General features: G+C 42.6%; 1 long non-coding RNA gene across 1 annotated transcript in view; it reads right to left on the reverse strand.

Moving 5' to 3' along the window:
- Nucleotides 1-2,922: 2,922 nt before the first annotated feature.
- Nucleotides 2,923-8,042, reverse strand: part of LOC109386659 (uncharacterized) — a 105,626-nt gene continuing 100,506 nt past the window's right edge. The window contains exon 4 of the long non-coding RNA XR_002124825.1: nt 2,923-3,006. This is a non-coding gene — a long non-coding RNA (uncharacterized LOC109386659). The remainder of the gene's footprint in view (nt 3,007-8,042) is intronic.

Below are 8,042 nucleotides of genomic sequence, written 5' to 3' on the forward strand. Positions count from 1 at the left end.
GGGGTAAATGGTAGCCTACGGCAGACAGGTATCTGGGATTTTGAGAGCCTGCGCAGATCAGCTTTTAAGGTTAGCAGGTTTCAGCAGGGAACTCAAAAGTGCATGTTGGCCCTTATTCACTTGCTGGCCCAGCCAAGCACACTGTAGAACATGAGAGCCTCACTCTGTTCAGCAGCCCACTCACAGGTGGCAGGACTTCTCCAAACAAGCCCTAGAATGGCATCAGGAACGTGGATTTCTTCAGCTGAACTTATTTCTCTTTTTTTTTTTTTTTTTAGCTGAGCCATCCTGCTACCTGTTGGCAGCTCAGCGGCTGCTCAGCTCGGGCTGGACTCGAACCGCTGTTGCTCAGAGCTCAAACTCTTGAGCGAGCTCTTAACCAACTGAGCCACTCGGCCGGCCCATGAACTTATTTCTCAATCCACACAACTTATCTCTTTATTAAATGCTGTTGATATCATGTTCTAGTTGTTTCCTGAGGACCTAACGAGACAAAAACCTCTTCAAGGGCAGAACCCCATCTCCAACTTTTTGTGGCCCTCTGGGGTGCCTGGCTCAGAGTCATACACTGTGTGCTGCTGGACGTAAGAGCATGAGGGGTGAGAAGCAGACTTCATTTCACCCTTTCAGTTCGTTATCACACTCTGAAGAATGAGGAAGTGATGACGTCAGTGAGCATAAGCTTCTTGCTGCTTCTGTATTCTCAGTGGAGTGGTGAACTTTTTCCTGAAACCAGAGCTCCAGGGCTGACCCTTCAGGCTACCTTTCACCCTCACACTGTCACACAGACCTGAATATACCACTGGGTTAAAAAACTGTTGTGTAAGGGCCAACTTTTTTTCTTTTCTTTTTTTTATGGACAAGGACCATGAAAGATCAGGAGCAATCTCAGTCCTTTTTTTTTTTTTTCAATTTTTTTTTTAATTGGTGAACAGCCGTGGTCATTGGTTACACATTGCTTTCATGCTACAATGGCATAGTTGACTCTCTTAAGGAGGGTACAGCTTACAGTGGCCCATTTGGGGATTGAACCAGCAACCTTGGTGTTATCAGCACCAACCTCTAACCAACTGAGCTAATCAGTCACCCAAAGGCCAACTTTTAATTGCTGATCCATTCACAATTAGTGGTTACAGTAAAAAAATATACTTGAAAGCATTGATCAGGGTTTATTCTCATTATAAAAAATTTTGTACTTTTTATTTGTGTTGAACGCAAACAGATGGACTTTCTGGTGCATGGAAATTATCGCTTTTTCAGTGCCACCTGTTACTCACTTTACCCAAGTTGGTGGGACAATTGTGGTTTGCTTAGTTCCTCATTTTCCACTCAATCTATGTATTCAAAAATTATAGAATTACATAAATTATAGAATACAGTTGGAATTCCACAATTATATATAGTTTCAACTATGTAGGATAAATATGGTGCCTTCAGGAAGATTTAATTTCAATTCACTTCTTTCCTAGATTGAAAACTACAATTTTTCAATTTATTTCACCCTGGACCTCATTTTCTATCTCTAAGAAAAGGAGAGTTAAATGCTTATTCCTATGAGATAGTATTTTTCTTTTCACATTCTAGGAACTCAGTTAGCTTTAGCCCTGAATCACCTGGCTGGTAGTTTAAATATCAGTTCACTGCAAATAGGTCTAAATTTCCATCCCATTTCCACTGTACTGAATGTAATTTTTATCCTTGCTTGCTAGCCTTCTTGTGGTGTTCCCCCAGCCCCATCCTGAACAATTATATTTCCTTGTAGGCAGTGGCTTCCATGATAAAGCAATATATCGTTCCAACAGAGAGGCTCTGGATTTATTTCTTTATTAGCTGGTAAACCAAGAACATTATAATGCGCAGGGTGAATATATTAAGAGCTGCATGTGGGACTGTTAATCTGACAGGGCCTCACACAAGTGCAATGAATTATTACTCCTGTCAGCCGTTCGAAACATAACTGCATCCACCGAGAAGAACATAACCCTTTAACCCCATTTGGTTAAGATAGTTACTTCTCTGCCCTGTCTCAGCCACCATTCTATCTTTTAGAATAGTGACTTTCAAGCTTTTCTGAGCCCAACTCAAATACATTTCACATCACACACACACACACAGAGAAATATAAAACTTAGCTTAACAAAACCATATTTACTCTTACTACTTGTGATAAATGCTGATAATTCCCTACTCTGTTGTAATTTATAAAGGAATGGACAGATGCTCACTAAGTCGACTTCAAATACTACTAATGGGTCTCGAACCACAATCCAAAAAAACACAATTTTAAAAGCTATTCCTCAGATATTCAAATAGTAAATCAGACACATCTTTATTTTCTCAATGCTTGCTATTCCTTCTGAGATTTACTTCTATATTTCTAAATAATATGAATATACTCCCATTTCTGATTTTGGCTTTTAAAGTGGATATAATCCATTTTCCTCTCATGGAAAATGAGGCTTTAGCTCCCTTCCATGTACCGTCTTCAAATACACATGTATTTTCCCTCCTTACCTCCCAATATATCATGGGCTTTTTATTAAGTCAACATTCATTGTTTACATGATCATGGTTGTGTGTATCAGTTAGAGTCCTAGCAAGAAGCAGATGGTACATTCAAATTCGGTAATTTGAGAAGAGTTTGATAAAGGACCATTTGTAAAAGTATGGGCCAGGTATAGTGAAACCGCTAGAGATAGAGCTGGTAAAACTGTGGGGCTCCATTACCACTCATAGGCCCCAAAGAACCTGGAGATCAAGAGCTGTCTAGATAGAGCCGCCTGATCGCTGCTGTAACCTTTGTGAAGGCACACAACCAGCCTGAAATGACCATGCAAGGAAGACAGCCAGAAACAATATACCTCCACCAGTCCTCCTACCTCCCTCTGCTCTCCTGCTGGAACTCTCCAAGGCAGAACCCACCTGGAAGCCAGAGGACCGCAACCAGTAGGTGAAGTCCGTCTAGTTCTGCCTCCTGGGCACAGAGCGGGTGAAGCGCAGATGGACCTGAAGGCAAAGAGAACATCGGTGGCACGTTATGTAACTCGTATGTGATCACAGCTGAGCACATTTCATGTTCTTTCCTCTCTTGAATAACACTTATTTGCCTTGGAGCTAACTGGCTCTTTTCCTTAAAAACATTTTTTTTAATTTCTTTTTTTTTTAATTTTATTGGGGAATTGGGGGGATGGGAACAGTGCTGGGGAATCGGGGGAAGGGGAACAGACAAGTTTCTGTCCTTTTGTTCTTCAGTCTAGTTGTGGAGGGTGTCGCTTTACTGGCCCATGTTGATATTGTGATCATTGCTCTCTTCCCAGGTGAGGCAGATCAGTCGCCGGCCATTGGATGGCTGCTCACGGCGGCTCATGGAAGCTCACGCCAGCTGCTGGTTGCTCAAGCTGGCTGCCAGCCACACATGGTAGGTAGCTCATGGCACCCCACTGCAGCAGGGGCTGCAGCCTACGCCTTTCCCAACGATTGAGGCAGCCCAGCTCCAGGTTGAGCTGTTGTTCACCATCTTAGCTGTAGAGGGCGTAGTGTCACTGGCCCTCATGTGGGATGCGAACTGGAGCCCTGCTACTCAGAGCTGGCGTCCCAAGCCAACTCTTTTTTTATTTTTTATTTTTTAAAGATTTTTATTGGGGAATTGGGGGATAGGAACAGCGCTGGGGAATTGGGGGAAGGGGAACAGACAAGTTGTTGTCCTTTTTGTTCTTCAGTCTAATTGTGGAGCATGTTGCTTCACTGGCCCAAGTTGGCACCATCATTGCGCTCTTCCCGGGTGAGGCAGATCAGTCGCCTGGCTTCTGGACGGCCACTCACAGCAGCTGCTGGCCGCTCATGCTGGCTGCTGGCTACACACGGTAGCTTATGGCAACCCACTGCAGCAGGGGCTGCAGCCTACGCTGTCGCCGGCGACTCACGGCAGCCCAGCTCCAGGTTGAGCTGCTGTTCAGCATCTTAGCTGTAGAGGGCAGTGTCACTGGCCCTCATATGTGGGATCCAAACCGGGGCCCTCTGGCATCCCAAGCCAGCTCTTAACCAACACACCACTCGGCCGGCCCCCAGGCCAACTCTTAATCAACGTGCCACTCGGCCAGCCCATTTTTTTTTATTTCTTATGCTTTAAATCTACTGTTTATTATCACTAAGGTTATCCAAACTCCTAAATAGTCAATCAGTTCTACAAAGCTAATCATGAAGAAAAAGAACAGTCCTATGCACCCCATTGCCTCCATTTCCCACTCCTCAAAAGCAAATCGTTGCTTTTGAAGGCAAAGAGCAACCATTTGCTTTTCTCTTAAGTGTTTCTTTTGTTTTCTCCCTTCATAGTATTAAATAACATGCTTATAGTGACAGCTCTTGCCTTGTGAAGTGCAGGCATTATCTATTGATGTCTCTATTTGAAAAATGAAGATTTTTGCCCTATCACTAATTACATCCCTCCTTGCTTACCACATACAGCCACTTTCCATTTCCCAATCCTCCCAATATAGATATATCATAATTTGGCTCAACCAATAGTCATTATTTATATTATTATGATTATGTAAAGGTAATTGATGGCTAAGCTGTGTAGTACCCCATGATTACTTTTCCTTGCTCACTCAACTTTTTCTTTTTCCTGGAATTAAATTACGTTTTCCTAGTTTTCTCATTTGTGTCTTTTCCTATACATTTATAATGAACTCATCCCCCAAATCTCCCTTTATTGTCTAAATCTCCTTTCAATATGTTCAAATTCATCAATTACTCCATCAATTTCATTGTCTTGAAGAACTCTTTCCTGGAGATATCTGACCTGTACCAATCTATATCCATCGCTCTGTACTCCTCCGGCTCAACTGCTGTCTTGGAGTTTCCTTTTATTATTACCCTGCGAGCTCCTGTCATCTCTCTCTTGAGTTACATCCCCTGTTTCCTGGTTCCCACATCTTTCTCTTTCTTGGTTCTATGCCTTATTTTGATGGAACAGTTCCAGTAGCTTTTGAGAATTGAGTGCATGGGATGTAAATTTTTTGAGACTTTGCGTATCTGAAAATGTCTTTAAATCTATCCTCACATTAATTGATTGTTCTGCAGGTATAGAATTCTAGGTTGGAATTCATTTTCCTTGGCATCCTGAAGGCTTAATTATCTTTTAGGTCCCAAGTGTTACTATGGAGAAATTCAGACCCATTTTGATTACATGACCCTATGTTAACTCATTTTTTTCTGAAATAAATAAGAAAATTTATTATCTCATATAGCAAGAAGTCTAAAAGTAAGGAAGTTTCAGGGTTGGTTAGTTCATCAATGGCCTAGGCTCTTTCCAGCTTTATGCTCTTCCAACATCAGCTTGTTGGCTTTCCTAGGCTGTCTCCCCTCATGGTCATAGGATGGCTGCCATATTTCCAGGCATCGCACTCAGTCACTGCAATACGGAGTAGCAGAAGAGAGTCATCTCTTTGTTTTGTGTCTTTTTAAAAGTGAGAAAACCTTTCCTAGAAATTGCTCACTGACTTCCCTTCCCACATCTTTGGCCAGAGCTGGATCACAGCCTGCCTTTAATTCAACCACTGACAAAAGGGAATAGATCAGCCTGATTGACTTGGACAGTCACGCTGGAGATAAGGTCCCTTTTCCTGAGGAATAGATATCTAAACAAAATTTGGATTCTGTTAACAGGTAAGGGGTGGGATGGATGTGGCTAGGTGGGATAGCTGACATATAGTAAGCACTAAATATATGTTAGCTATTGTCGTGATTAACTTTTTTTTCAAAAGGTTTTATTGGGGAATTGGGGGAGGGGAACAGCACTGGAGAATTGGGCAAGGGGAACAGACAAGTTGCTGTCCTTTTGTTCTTCAGTCTAGTTGTGGAGGACGTTGCTTCACTGGTCCATGTTGGTATTATCATTGCGCTCTTCCCGGGTGAGGCAGATTGGTCACCAGCCTCTGAACGGCCGCTCACAGCGGCTCTTGGCAGCTCACACCAGCTGCCGGCCGCTCACACTGGCAGCCTACGCTGTCTCCAGTGACTCACAGCAGCCCAGCTCCAGGTTGAGCTGTTGTTCACCATCTTAGCTGTAGAGGGCGCAGCGTCACTGGCCCTCATGTGGGATCCGAACTGGGGCCCTGCTGCTCAGAGCTGACGTCCCGAGCCAACTCTTAACCAACACACCACTCGGCCGGCCCCGTGATTAACTCTTAACAGCTGTGTGAACTTAGTCAAGTCACATACCTCCTAGAGTTCCAATCGCCTCATTATTTAAAAATGGGCATAGGATGATCTGATTTGTTGGATGGTTATTGAATTAAGAGAGATGACAAATGTAAAGTCTTTGGTGCTTAATAAATGATAGCTATTTATTATAGTTGCATATAATTATTGTCAGAGTACTTGGGCAGCAGGTTGAGGTTCTAACAGAGGTTCCTGAGGTTGGCCCAGGCCTGGTGTAACTAATTTTTTTTCCTGCAGCTCACAGAATCTTTCTGTTGCACCTTGTGTTCTAAAGTTTCATGATTATGGGCCTTGTTATAGTTGTTTTTTTCTGAGCTCATACACTGAGTCAGTTCAATCTGGAAATGTATCCTTCAAGTCAAAAAAGTTTTCTTGAATTATTTCTTTGATGATTTCGCCCTTCTATTTTCCATGTGTTCTTACTCTGGAACTCATATTATTCACATGTTGGAATTCCTGACTGACTCAATGATTTTATTATCTTTTATCTCCCATTTCCATATTTTTATCTTTTTGCTCCACATTCTGGGAGATTTCCTCAACTTTAATTTCCAACCCTCCGCTTGAGTTTTTCACTTTAGATATCCTATTTTTAATTTCTAAAAATTCTTTTCTATTCTCTAAATCTTTTATTTTTATTTGGTTGCAATGTCTTCTCTTATTCTCAGAAAATATTAAATACCAAAGATGATAATGCTCAGCATAGTCTATGTTTCTTCCAAGTTCTTTTTTTCTATGTATTTTGGACTCTGTCTTGCATGTTAAAGTTTCCTGAGATGTCTGGTAATCCTAGGCTATCTGTTCACACTTAATATTATAACACAAAAACCTGATTAGAAGAGAGCTTGGTGGGGGTTACTGATTATAGATTTCACTGTAATCTATTTAGTCTATTATACTGACATCAGGATATTTAGGTCTTTGGTCTCGGCCTGTCAGATTCTCAGAGAAGAAGCTTCCAATACGCTACCTGGAGAATATATATCTGACTTTCAGTGGAGGTCATTTGGGAGAATAGGACTAAGGTCCTGATATTCAGTAAGCCTTCACTTAATCGCTATTTTCAATATAGGATCCCACCTTCAATAGCGCTTAATGTCTCCCAGTCCAGAGACCCTCTACTCACCAGAAAATACACCTCAGTGTTCAGGTGGTCCGGAAGGAACAGCAGTTGCCATGCTGAGGTTGGAGATTTGAGTTTAAACTTGCTTCTAATACCAATACTGCCATTTATTATGTTATTCTCTCCCAGCTCTAAGCCCAACTCTTCTGTAGTCACCTTTGCAACATTGGGGTTGGGACTCTGAAAACCGCAGTCATTTTGCCAGCTGTTCCCTGTTAGGCTCTGCCCATAGAGGGCAACAGAGGGAAACTGGAAGGCTGGGGAAGAAGGAAGGACAAGCTACTTCCTGTTTTCTTTCTATTGCTGTGAGCAGCATCCAGCAATACTTCACTTCAGCAGCAGGTCCTTCCTGCAGCAACAGTTGAAGTTGGTTTGCAGTTTTTCCAACACTCATAGAAGCAGCTGCATCATGCCCTCACACCAGAGACACCAGCACCAGCTGAGCAGCACCCCCTTCTCAGCGGTCTGGGTCCCCGCCCCATGGGCCCCTCCTCCAGGCTTCTAGGTTCTAATAATTCCATCCTTTTTCCTTTTCCCCTCAGCCCTGGGAGTCCAACCTTAGAGTTCTCTTTTTACCCTTTCAGTTACCTAGTTAACAACTTTCTGCCTAGTTAACAATTCTCTATATTAAATTCCTTCTGTTGAACTAATTGGTGTGATTTCTGTCCCCTCTCTACATCCTGGATACATCCACTTT

This window comes from Hipposideros armiger, unplaced genomic scaffold, assembly GCF_001890085.2.
Source record: "Hipposideros armiger isolate ML-2016 unplaced genomic scaffold, ASM189008v1 scaffold_7, whole genome shotgun sequence".
Classification (NCBI taxonomy): Eukaryota; Metazoa; Chordata; class Mammalia; order Chiroptera; family Hipposideridae; genus Hipposideros; species Hipposideros armiger.